This window comes from Columba livia, chromosome 2 (assembly GCF_036013475.1).
Source record: "Columba livia isolate bColLiv1 breed racing homer chromosome 2, bColLiv1.pat.W.v2, whole genome shotgun sequence".
NCBI lineage: Eukaryota > Metazoa > Chordata > Aves > Columbiformes > Columbidae > Columba > Columba livia.
This window is the reverse complement of record NC_088603.1, coordinates 95555935-95569731: the sequence shown is the minus strand read 5'-3', so window position 1 is coordinate 95569731 and position 13797 is coordinate 95555935. Positions and strand designations below refer to the sequence as shown.

The window sequence follows — 13797 nt, the reverse complement described above, 5'->3', positions numbered from 1 at the left end:
TTACTAATTCAGTTATTTTTTTATTTACAAATTTTCACTATTATTCTACTGTCTACAGACAAACCAATAGAAGAGATATTTAGTGCTGGTAGGTTGGTGTTGAAAGGCTGACTACAAATTTCAGTACAAGTGCAAATATTTCCACTAACTTCCATGAGAATAGCATATATGCCAATAAATTTTTGAAAGAACTGTCTTTGTCTTGTAAGAACTTATACACTATTTAATCTATATGCATTAAGGCCTGAAGCATTTCAAAATCGAGTATGTCCACAACTCAGAAAATACCTTTGTCAGAAAAAAAAAAAAAATCCAACAATGTAGACATGGTAACCTGTCATTAAAGATCAGATCCAAAAGCTGCTGACAAAACTGGTATCTACCATACACACATTGTCTCTCACATTTGTAGAAATAAATTCTGAAGAAAAGTTCTACCCAAAACTAGATTTCTATTTCTACTAAGTGTGGGGGGAAAGATTATTTAAAGCAGAACAGGGAATAGCAAGATCTGGGCCAAGGAGACACCAAATAGGGGTATGTGTTGGTAGCTCTAAGCAAACATACAGAAACGACATGTTTTTGGATGGCTTTACAAAGGCATCAAACTGTGAAGGCATACAGAGTACCAGATTGTCTCTCCATGACTCTGTAATAGCAGAGAAAGCAAAAGATATGACTATGTGAGATAGAAACATGGAACAGCCCAGGTTGAAGGGACTTCAAAGATCACCTGATCCAACCTTTCATGGAAAAGAGAACCTATATGAGATTTTTCTAGCACCCTGTCTTGAAAACTTCCAATAAATGAGGACCCTACCATATCCCTGGGTAAGCTGTTTCAGTGATTGATTGTTCTTACTCTCAAAATTTTTGTCTCCTTGTGAAGAGAGAGCCACCACACTCTTAGTAACTACCCTTTAAGTACTGGAATACTATGAGGAGGTCCCTTATGAGCCTTTTCTTCTCCAGGGTGAGAAGAGTTTACTCAGTTTTTGTTCTCAGGCCAGGTTCTCCAGCCCTTTCATCATCTTCATGGCTCTCTTTTGGTGATGAGATTGAATATTTTTGTTATCACTTACTATGCCTCATAACTATGAAAAAACAGATATAATATTTGGGGAGGACAGGGTAGTAGTTCAAAAGTCACCGTTATCTCACCTGGTAACTCCACATCTGCCTGGTAATGACTTTGCTAATGAACAGGAAAAGCACTCACTAGGGAAAAAAAAAAAAATAGATAAGGATTAGGTTTGGTCTGATAATTGAGAAATTTAAGATCCCGACTCCATTTTCACGAAAAGAACTAGAATTTTGGTTGGCCATTTGGGCATTACTGTGTCTTGTATTAAAGATGATGACCAAACCATCAGTTTCCTGAGCTACTCGGTATGCATGCTTTAGCTTTTCTTTAACCACTCTGGGTGAGGAAAAGACTCTGAAGACGTCATCTGGAAGACTAACAAAACTATGCAGTTGCTGAGCAAGAAAAGTACAGGTCTGGATCCAGCTATTACTAACAACATGATTTCTGTAATCTAGTGAAACATAAGGATTATTTTATTTCTTAAAGACACTTTCTTTCCCCTGATTATGAGGACATGATCAACCTACTGATTTTAATGCAACAGTAATATTAATTAATCATTTACTAGCACTTAGGTAGAAAATTGTTATTCTTAGTCATGCATGGAAGAATAGTATTTTAAATAAAGTCTGTAGTACTGGTAATGAATGCTCAAGAGTTCTTAGAAGTGACTTCACATGAACAACTCATATCACAACTTTAATAAAAGACTAGAATAATTTTGTGTAACATAGAAAGATTTCTTTTCTCATTTGCACAAAACTAAGATGAACAAATGTCAAAACCACAATAAATTATTTTTGAGTAAAAACTGGTAAACTCAGGTTACTGCTGCTTTTGTCATCATCTACAGATGTGTACATTTTTTGAAAGAATAGGAGTCATTACTTCAAGGATAACGAAAACTCCACAGAACAAACAATGGACTTGCTCATCAGGAGTATTCTCCTTCATTTTCCTTGCTTTATTTTGCTCAGTCATCAATATCCTTTCTCTGCTGACAGTAAATGCCGAAATTAAAATAGAGACATCACGCTAACAGTCTTTGAGATCAAGAAAAAGATAAATCCAAACTACAATAGTTCCTCATTTCAACAAAAATACATTGTTTTAACACTCTTTTTTAAAAGTCAGATATTTCTAACCAGCACGTTTCTCAAAGACATTTTCTACCATTTCTTGTTTGCATACTAGCCCTAACAAGTATGATCTCAAAGAAACCATTGGTGTTCATGTGAAGTCAGAAGCCCTTAGGACTTCTGAAAAGCCCTGTTTTCCTGAAGATAAACACCCAAAAAAGGTGAAGAGGGTATAAAATTAGTGAAAATTCTCTCAAAAAATATGATTTGGAAGACATGCTTGGAATCAGGATCAGAACTTGGGCAACTAAGATTCACCAAGCGACAAAGCAGTATACTTTGGTTTGTTCCTCTGCTCTCCATGATTTCCTAGGCCTCTTATTCAAGTACTGGGCAGGCGTAGGACTGTTTAACTTCCAAAAGTCAGACAAGAAAGAAGGAGTGCATTTTGGGCATCTGTAGTACTGCATATCATTGTTGGGGATCAAAGTGCGTTTTCTGTGTCACTGATACCTGCTTTAGGAATAAGAGACACCTGTCTCCCCGTGGAAGTCTGATTTGTATCCCATCAACAAAACAACCAGCTTCAGCCAAACAAAATGAAATTACAACATTGGACAGAATCTAGTACTTCGAGCTGAATAAAGTAATTACAATAATTTTATTGCTGAAATATAGTACTTATGGGGGGAAGGGTATGGGAACCTTCTGTTTCTAGTGCTCAGATAAACACTTAAGTCAGCAGCCTGCAGTTCTGTGCTCCCCTCTGGGCATAACATTGAAATCTATTGCGCACAGCAGAGCAGCTGCAACAAGAGATCAGGGAGCACTCACCTTGGAACATCCTACATCTCACCAGTTAAGATGCTTTCCTAGTACACGCATTTTACACCACCTTTCTACTCTTTCACCAATTCCTATGCAGAAAGAGTATACAAGCCCAGCTTTGCAGCATCCTCAACCCATGGGCTGCAAAGAAAGCAGCCTTTCACTCTCTCAACCTTATGAAAAGAGCACATTCCTCCCACTAAAAATACCCACAACCACTTGATTTAGCATTTCTTTCTGTCTGTGAGTCATTTGTGTGGTGCATTGAACATTTCTAGGAAAATAAAGAAACAAACAGATAAATAAATAATGTCACACAATTCATTCTTTCCCATATCTACAGTGAAAGAGGCCAGTCTTATAGAGGCAGGAGCCTTCCTCACTAGAGACAGATCCTCTCAGGTTTTGCTTCTTGTGGAAACCACTCTTAGTCATTCTTATCCACTTCATTTTGTGGGAAAACAAAAGAAAAATGTGAAAAAAAGAAGGAACAAAGCACGCCAAATGGATCGCCAGGAGGGGGGGGCATAAACAATACAACTCTCCATTCCTTTGAGGCCAGGACTGAGGACAGCTGAACTTGAGGACTGTCATGGTGCTGGTTCCCCATCCTTAGGATGTAAAGTGGGCATCAGTTCCAGCAAAAATAGCTGCCAAGCCTGAAGGGGAAAATGCATATCTGTCTTCCCTCCCTACCTCCCTCCTTTACAGGAAGGCTCCATACATCACATCCCCGCAGCTCCCCTCAGGCCTGGGTCAGCCCATGTCTGAAGAGCAGGCATCTCGCCAGGGAAGCTTCCACATGGTCCTGATAAGGTCCTAGATGTTTCCCACCTGGGAAGAAGCAGTTGCACCCTATCCCAGGCATCAGAATGTCTCACTACAGCTTTGAAAACAACATTTGATGTACATTGCACATATGGCATGACTTTCCCCTCTTATGCTGCAGGACTTTGTCAAATAAAGTCAGTGAAACTACAGTGGTGTAAATCTGCATGAGTAAGGTAAGAGTAAGACCCCTTTCCATCCTCTGCAGCCTGATCATATGAGAAGATGAACGTTTCCTGTGAAGTGCTTAGTGTCCTCTACTCACATCCCTTTGATATCAGTGAGAATTCAGCTAGCAGAGTTAATCCCTTTACCACCCGCTATTCTGATGCAATATGTTGCTCTCATTCAGGAAAACTGAACTGACTTTAGAAATTCCCAGGTACTTCTGACAGTCAATAACTTACTATTTTAACGAAAGGAGCACATTAGCCCTGAATAGCTTGAGACTGCATTCTCCATTGATCAGATAAACAGTTTGTGAGATATTTTATTACAAAATGGTACACCAATTTAGCCATCTTTTCATCAATGATGTGCTTAAATTGGATGTGAAATACCAAGGAAGTTGCTTCCCCAGGGTGCCATCAGTGAGAAATGTAAAGTAGAGGCTTTCAGTTAATATGGCTCATGTAGCAGATTTGTATCTTTCAGTCAAATCATATTTAAGTCAGCTGGTAATACATGTTTGACCTCCCATTATCTAAAGCCATAAATTGCATTGTAGTGATTTGTTAATCGGGCCTTAAATCATCCAGCAAACTTTTTTTTTTTTTTTTTTTATTATTAATCATGGGGGTTTTCTTCTTTTTCTTATGAGTCCATAAAGTGCTGTCGATTACATCTCTGGCTTCTTGTACCTACTCCACTCATACAAGAACCTTTATTTCTGTTGAATATAAAATGCAGTATTGTTTCTAAATTCATTTAAGTATAGAAGACCAGAGTCTAGTTTTAACTGCTTTATTCCAGAGGATTGCCCAGATTGTTTAAACAGCCTACTTTAAGATTGCATCTCTGAGTCACAAACGAAATGGAAAATGAATCACTTAGTATTTGTGATGTTTTATCAAAAAAATATCTAACCCTGCAATAGCATATTTATTAAGACAAATTTAATTAACAGAACAGAGGTCCTATTTTATTTCACAGACACCATATGTTACGCTTTTACTGTAGCCTGGTTATGAAATTTCAGGAATGACATGAACCATCGTTGTTTGATATATGACATAAGTAAACAGGCAGCAATGTTCACTATCCTTGCCACCATTTAAAAAAAAAAAAAAAAGAAAAAAAGAAAAAAAATAAAAAAGAAAGATATCAAAAACTATTGAATATAAAGTATATGCATAACTATGGAAAATAAAGTATTTTCATGGTCCTTCCAGAAGAAAAAGTTCACAAGTCAAAAGTCATGAGACTATGAGAAATGTCTTGTTTTATATGAAAAGCTAAGTCTCAATTATTCACTACCACCAGACTTTTAAAAACTCCTTTGGCTCAGTATCCCTCTGATAGTGAGTTTTGCCAGCTTTTAAAAACCTGTTACCAGGACTGTTCATTGCAGCCCACAATGAACACAAGAGTCTCTGGCAGAGGACCCAGAAAAGTCATGGTCCTGTGTGTTGGGCCTTATGAACAGGCCTAGGGAGAGATGAACCATGATTAATGTCATGGGGGTAAGAGCACAGACTCATCAAATTCATTTAATAGTGTGGCTTCTAAGCTTGCATTAGATGGGTGCGCTTTCAGTCCTGGCTAAACTAAAATGTATGCAGAGTGCTCATATATAAGAGGTTAATTAGCAATGACTTGAGACATTTAGTCCCTCCACTTGCAAAGAGAAAAAAAAAAGCTTTGCTTCCTAGCAATGCTGTTTTTCCAGCCTTATGAAATTTCTCAGATAGACTCTTCTCTTGTCTTGATACACAAGGCAAAACACCCCCCAGGTCAGACACTCACTTTGCCAGACTGAGTTTTAAAGGGATAGCTCTCATTAAACAAATCACAGATGGTAAAGCAAATACAGGCACAGCATTCAAACTTATATTTCAGTACAGAGCTCTTAGGCTAATTTTTATTAAGTCAAGCTTCATCCTTTGGCCTTGCAGGATGCCTCAGAATGTTGAAAATCAATTTTTTCTACATCACCACTGTCTCCTGCTTCAGCTGTCATCTCTCTTACTGCCTTTGTGGATCCCTCTTGCAAAGGAGCTCATAACACCAACAGCAAACACACACATTGACACCACAAGAGACCTGTACTCACGCCTAAGCTTGCATTCACACTTCTGGACCATTCAAATAACTAATGCCACTGCCTATGTCTAGTTCATCCTCCTTTAGACTTCCACAGCTGCACGTGGAGACTTTTAGAATGGGATGCTAGAGAAAAGCCCTTTCACAAGATCTACCTCTAAAAAACAGGGCTTGTCAGTCAAAAAGACAGAAACTCAGGCAACTGATCTTGCAATTGAAGATCAAGAAGCAATACTGCTAGTTGCTCCTAAGAGTTATATTCCAAAGAGTTATATTTCAAAGGCTTATTCCCAGCACTAATTCACATTAACAACCCTTTATCTCCTATTTTTAACCTTGATTCTCAATGTTTAGCAAAAAAATCAAACACAAAATAAAATCAAACTAGGAAAATATGTTCTGACTTGCCTTTCCTTTTTGATACAGCTCTAATGAGTTCTCTTTTTGTTGCATCTTCCCTCTCTGTCACCAAGACTACCTGAGAACCAGCAATAAAGGCAGCAATATATGATATGATGTACATAAGGGTTAAGTGGCCTATAGTTCATTCACAGCTTATCAACAGTTTTGCTAAAACATATGTGCAGCACTTATAAGCATCTAATCTGGAATTTTATGTTAAGACCACAGATAAGTAATTAGCAGAAAATTGTTGTTTTTCAATGGATTGGTTGGATAGGGAATCTAGAAATTCTATTTGGTATTCATAATTGCTCAATATTTGCTGAGTGGCCATGCACCAGGGTTAACATCAAACGGTAAAAAAAAAAAAACAACAACACAGACTGCTGAGACCCCAAAGCATCATGACATCATTTAAATAAATCAATACACATTTTTTTTAAAGAGAAAATATTGAGGTCTTTTAATTTGTCTTTTTGGTTTGCTGAACTTGAACTGTTTTAAATTTCTTCCCAGCACTAGGAAAACTGAAAACATTCCCACATTTCTAAATGAAAGCTGAGATGCTAACATGATCACTCATTTCTGGTAATTAAGCCTTTAAATAAACTCATTGCTAAACTGCTACTAGATAGTATTATAGTGGTATTATCAACTAATGATCAATCATGCCTCAGTACAAGCTACAAAAGTCAGATCAGGTAAATACTGAAAGCTCAGTTCTCAAATCCATGCAGCTACTGGGTCCATGGTTATCCTGTGAATGTCCTTTTTGAGCCCAGGTACTCTCAGCATTGAGCCAAACCCTATTTCGGGAAAAAGGGACGTGACACCCACACGCACCCACAGATTCTTATGCAACAGTACTGCTCATTTTACAGCTTCTCTACCAAAGCACTTGAAAGGTATGGTGCTGGAGAGCAGCCCGTAACAAAAGTATTTGTTTAAAAGTTAAAATCACTTTTATAGCGAAGATACTGGTCTTTTAATTATGATAAATTTAACTCAAATAATACTCTTCTAAAGTATAAACTTTCCACCTAATATCACTCTTTCACAAAATGGTAAGTTATTTCAACTTCAAAATATGCTTAGAAAATTGAAGATCCATTTCCACAAAATGTATATGAAGCCAGACTAGAAGTGTAGCCATAATCCTCACAAAAGGGACAGAAAATCACTATCTGGAATACACTGGAAGTATTTAACAAAAAAAAAATAAAATAAGAGTTTCTCACCCTCAGGCTGATACCAGTAATTAAAACCTTTGCCTTTTTATTTGAAAATATTGTTGTATTTTTGTATTTGGAAAATCATTCAGTAAGAGCAAAGAGAACTTGTAAAATTATCTGTAGTTTAGGCTTCAAATGTTGTGGAAGCAGCCTGGCAGATTTATTACAGGTCTGGAGACAGAACACTTTAAAAAACAAAACAAAATAAACCAAAACAAAACAAAACGCCAGAAGTGTTATAAAACTATTATATTTTCTGTGATGTTTTCAAAATTCAGAACAGCCTACTTATGAAAACATTGAAGGTTTGGGATTTATTTTTTTTTTCGTTATTAACTTTAGCATTTACTATAAACAAAAGTAATCTTATTTTTATCTACATAGTCTGGCTTTGCTGCATGCTTGCAAATTTCATAGGACTCTCAACTAAACTATTTGAATTTTCTATTCATACACTCAAGACTGAAATCACTAGAGCTATTTGAAAAATTATATTGCAGACAAGAGCAGACAAGCATTCATTCTTTTGTAGGCTATGAAAGGGGGAGATATTTATTGTCATTCTTACGGAGGAGTGAGGTTGTCACAATAAAAGGTAAATGACACCCAGAGATTTCAACTACATTGGCAAACGCTAGGTTTGTTTTTAAAAAAACTTGAAAATTTGAAAACTTTCTTATGGTTTTGTACCTGTCACTTATATTCACAAATGCAGCCACATGTTTAAAAGTTTGGGGTTTTTTGTTTGGTCCCAAATCAAATTTTAGAAATATTACACCTACTCCTGAACAAACTAAATCACAGGTATTTAAAATTGCAAAGACTGAGTATTTACCTGATCTTAATACCATAAGTCATATACATGGAATTAGACTGAGCAGCATCTTTCAAAACAATTTAACTGATATCAGTGATGTGTAGATGTAGCTCTGAACCTTATTCAAGACATCAGAATCTGACCCATAACTCTTTCTGTTTGCATAGATTAAAACAAACAAACACACAAACAAGATTTATCCCTGCCCGGCATATACAGACACACAATCATGTATTACAGAAGTAGGTAGTAGTGTCACCTATGGGAAGGTTCTCTATAATCATCTTTTGGAAAAAGTAATTATGATCTTTGCTTTTGCATTTGCTCTTGCATCTCTCACTTGTAGCAGTCAGCAGGGATGGAGCCCCCCAGTTACACACTTACCTTCTCCTTGGTCTGTGCAACTCTGCTTTGCAAAGAGTGAGACACATGTAAAAATTAAAAACCACCACCTTTTGCTTCCACTCTTCAGGAAAATGTTGATAGTCTGCCAAGCAATGACATGAACATTCACAGTCCCTCCTGATGTTGTCTCCAAAGTATCTACCTTAGCCACAGCTGTAGATGCTAAAAGGGGAACTGACGGGGCACGTGGGCTGTCAAGAGAGTAACAGAGCTGGCATGGGTCACTGTCCTTGTCACCCTCCCTACATTTCAAGCATGGCACATGGCCTCCAGTTGCTCATGTTTTCATTGAGGTATCTCAGAAAGAATGGGAAAATCCTGTCTTCCAGTGGAAGACAGGAAGGATCTTTCTTCTCATGCACAATCAGGTAATGCTTTTTCCCACATCATAACTGCCTTGAAAGACCTAAGACACAAAAATAGCAGAGACATTTTTGAACATTTTCACTGGAAAATGTGAGTTCATCAACATTTTTTTCAGAGGATGATTCTCATAAGCAAGGGTCTCTCCTGTACTAAATGAAAGTATGATTCAATTATAGCAAACAAGTCTATTCTAGCACCGCTTGGAAGAGAGGAGCTCACCCATACTTACAAAGGGTATACCTGTTCTCAACTCAGAACTAATCCATACTAACCATGATGAAAAGAGAAAAACAACAAATCCTTGAAGTTTACTTACCCAGTAAAGTGACGTGGCTTTAAACTCCTGCTACCTGAAAATTTGAGTTTCTGGTTTTCTGAGCAAAAAGAAAGTCAGGAATACTATTGGATGTTGTTTGGTTGGTTTTTTTTTTTAATTTTGTCTTTTTGTTGTTAAAAAAAAAAATCAATCTTGCATAGTTATATTAACTAAAATATATGCCATTCTACTTCATATCGCTATACCAGACATGAACATTATCCACTTTAGAAGTTAATAATTTTGAGCTAGAACACTGTTCATGTCTATGGGTAGGCAGGGAACTATCAATTAATTTGGAGAACAAAATTCACAGAACAAGTAGCTACACCATTGTGTACCTAATAATATCACTGTGCCCCAAAATCTTGCACTACCTAAACAGCTCAGCTATTGCATTAACATATGATCAAATCTATTGGGAAAGTAATCTAAGTGGAAAAAAATAAATTATGACCAGGAACTGTACAAAAGCATTTCAGTACAAGTCTGAAAAGCTTCTGCCTTAAGCAATTAAGATGACTATACCAGTTTAAACTACCCTAAAATGTATGACAGCAGCTATGAAAGTATTACTTGCTGATTAAAGAAACAAGCTGATGATAAATATGAATCAGAGTGTAGGAATCATGGAAAACTGATAAGGGAAGAGAAGAAAACAACTCAGTCTATCATTGTGCCAGAGCTAAGGACAATTTAAAGACATATTTTTTCCATAATTAAGAGAGAAAGGAGTCATACAATGGTGCCTCCAGAAAATTATAGCTCAATATCTGAAATAGGGATAGATTATATCATTGTATAATGGTGAATAAATGTTCTCTGTAGCACCATGCTTCAGCAAGATGTTAAAAAAACAAATGGCTAAAATTGTACATTATGTGTGTTGAGTTGCTGGGGAAGCTCCAAAAGATGTGGACAAAAATGCAACAAAGAACTAAGTTCTGATGATATCTTAAAAGAGTCAAAAGAAAAAAGAAAAAATATGCTTGTCAGTGACTTGACTGTTAATAAAGAATTTAGCTGTGGTAGATGAGTATGGGTCCATAGAAAATAAAACATTAATAACTTCATGTTTCTTTTTACAAAAAAATACACTGATTGCTAAAAGTAATAACTTTAATGAAATATATGTTGCCAACACAATGTACTTTGGAACCAGCATGATTGCCTCTAGGTAGCTGGGGCTTGATTGTGTGTCCAGCTGGAAAAGCTGGAGCTTCTGTGAAGTACCACCAAAATACATGAAGGCCTGGTAGATATATCTTGCAACTAAATTAAGCCAGACACACTGCAGCTCCACAGCAATATTTTTCTTTGTTTTGAAACTAAATACAAAGCCCTAAGTTTCATATGTGCTTCTCCTCTCACCTCTAGATCTGTTGCTGTTCCAGTTTTGAATTACCTGCAATCACTGCAGACCTACAGGTGCCAAGGAGAGCAGAAGACAGAGGAGCAGATTTTTCTCTCTCTCAAGTAGAAGAAAACAGCGGAAAACACTGAAGCTACCAAGCTCTGTTTTAGGCTCATAGAATGTCCCAAGTTGGAAGGGACCCACAGGGATCAAAATTCCAACTCCTGAATTATGACAACCCCATAATTCACACCACGTGTCTGAGGGCATTGTCCAATCACTTATTGAACACTGCCAAGCTTGAGACCGTGTCTACTTCCCTGGGGAGCCTGTTCCAGTGCTCCACCACTCTCTGGGCAAAGAACCTTTTCCTAACATGCAACTTCCCTGGGGAGCCTGTTCCAGTGCTCCACCACTCTCTGGGCGAAGAACCTTTTCCTAACGTGCAACCTAAACCTTCCCTGGCACATCTTCCTGCCATTCCCTCAAAGTTCTATCATTGGTCACTAGAGAGAAGAGATCAGTGCCTGCCAATCCTCCTCCCTTTGTGAGGAAGAAGTAGACCACGATGAGGTCTCCCCTCAGTCTCCTCCATGCTGACTTTAGCCACTCTTCATATGGCTTCCCCTCTAAAGCCTTCACCAACTCCATGGGCCCTACTCTGGATGCTCTCTGGTAGCTTAATATCCCTGTTATACTGTGGCACCCAGACCTGCACACAGTGCTCCAGGTGAGGCTGCACCAGTGCAGAGCAGTGTCAGTGCAGTGCAGACCTCCGTCGCCCGGCTGGCAATGCTGTGCTTGATACGCCCCAGGACACAGTTGGCCCTCTTGGCTTCCAGGGCACTCTGTTGGCTCATGTTTATCTTGCCATTGACCAGAACCCCCAGATCCCTCTCTGTGGAGCTGCTCTCCAGCATCTCATCCTCCAGTCTGTATGTTGCCAGGGTTGCCATGTCCCAGGTGCAAAATATGGCACTTGCCTTTGTTGAACTTCATGGGGCTGGTGATTGCCCAGTTCTCTAATTGTCCAGATCCTTCTTCAGAACCTCTCTGCCCTCAAGAGTGTTGACAGCTCCTCCCAACTTTGTGTCATCAGTGAACTTAGTATTCCATCAAGTCCTGCATCCAACTCATTTATGAAGACACTGAAGAGTGCTGACCCTAAGTTGGATCCCTGCAGAACCCCCACCAGCCCAACATAGCCCCATTTATTAGAACCCTTTGAGCCCATCCTGTCAGCCAATCTCTGTGTGTTTATCCAGCTGTATGCTGGACAACTTGTCCAGGAGGATACTGTGAGAGACAATATCAAAGGCTTTACCGAAATCCAAAAATATTACATTGACAGGCTTCTCTTGGTCAACTAGGTGGATAACCTTGTTGTAGAAAGAAATTAAGTTTGTCAAGTATGACTTTCCCTTCATGAACCTGTGCTGGCTGGGACCAATGACTGTCATTCAGGTGGTTTTCAATAATTTCCTGAATAATCTTCTCCATGATTTTGACAGGCACAGAAGTGAGACTGACAGGCCCATAGTTGCTGGGGTCATCCCTGTTGCCCTTCTTGAAGACTGGTACAATGTTTGCCAGCTTCCAGTCAAGAGGTCTCTTCCAGAGAGGTGTCACTATGACATCAGCCAGCTCTTTAAGTGTCCTTAAATGAATCCCATCAAGCCCCATTGATTTATGGGGATCTAGCTGGATCTTCTTACTCTCTTTCTCCCTCTGATACACTACTGGAAGTAGTAAGGAGGGGGAAAAAGACAGAAAAGCCAGTCAGGACTTACTTTTTCCAGCCAGAGATGAAGGAAGCTTGAGACTTTTGTCACTAAGCAGCATACTGTGTTAGAGCAGCAGCACGAGGGAAGCTGGTAATGCTGCTCCCCATGTCTTCTTACTCCTGGTGTTGTCAGCTCCGCTGTCCTGCTACCAAATCTTCCTGAGTCCTTGCAGAAAAGAAGGAAAGATAAAAGAAAGGGCAATAGTGCAAGGTCATGGCTTCCAAATCAACTCTTCTCAGACTTTTTGCTTGCATCATTTCCTGTGATGTACTGTAGCCACAGGCTGACCTCCAAATCAGAGAAAGTCTCATAACTACTAGAACTGTCCTTCTCCCTCATTTCTCTGACTATATCATCACACTTCTGCATCTTTCCACTGAGTTAACACACCTTTTTGCCTTCTTATTAGACTTCACCCTATTGCCCTGCCCTATCTGATCTATGAGTTTACTTTGCTGTCAAATCCCATCGCAGTCTCCCAAGCCCTGCAGCCCCAAGCAGGCATATACACCTCTCTGTCAAGCACCTGTCATTTCCTCATTGCTGCTCCCTGCCAGCAAGAAAAAACCCTTCATAGAATCCTGCTTTGCAGTCTACCTTCAAGCGTGTTTCTCTCATGATGCCTGCAGACAATGGCAGTCCCCAGTGGCAAGGCAAGGGGGTGGTCTGAGGTTACTAAGGTGGTTAGTAGAGAAAATCCACCAGCACAAGTCATTACATGAGGATGTTCTCTTCCAAGAATAAAGTGGCTCTAATATGCTGTAGCCACATTAGGCACAGGTTTAATAAACTTAGTTAACTTGTTTTCCCTTAGTGCCCCTGCGTGAACGTGGCCTCTGTTTGCATTACTCCACTCTCACTTGTCAACATATTCACAGAACATTTGTTGCAGCCTTCAGTTGCATCTGTGGTGAAATACTGTTTATATACTTCGTCTTTTCTGACATGTTCACACACTCTCCAGGGCAAGGCAGCTCTGATCTTTTAGTGACACTCTTAAATACTACCTTGGCATAAGTGGCTGACAGAAATGACAG

The 13797-nt window shown here is 38.9% G+C and overlaps 1 long non-coding RNA gene across 2 annotated transcripts in view; it reads right to left on the bottom strand.

Moving 5' to 3' along the window:
* The window catches only part of LOC110364309 (uncharacterized), a 61876-nt gene that overhangs the window by 8848 nt on the left and 39231 nt on the right, over window positions 1-13797 (bottom strand). For both annotated transcript variants that reach the window (XR_010470371.1, XR_010470372.1), the window contains one exon: window positions 12767-12925. This is a non-coding gene — a long non-coding RNA (uncharacterized LOC110364309). The remainder of the gene's footprint in view (window positions 1-12766; window positions 12926-13797) is intronic.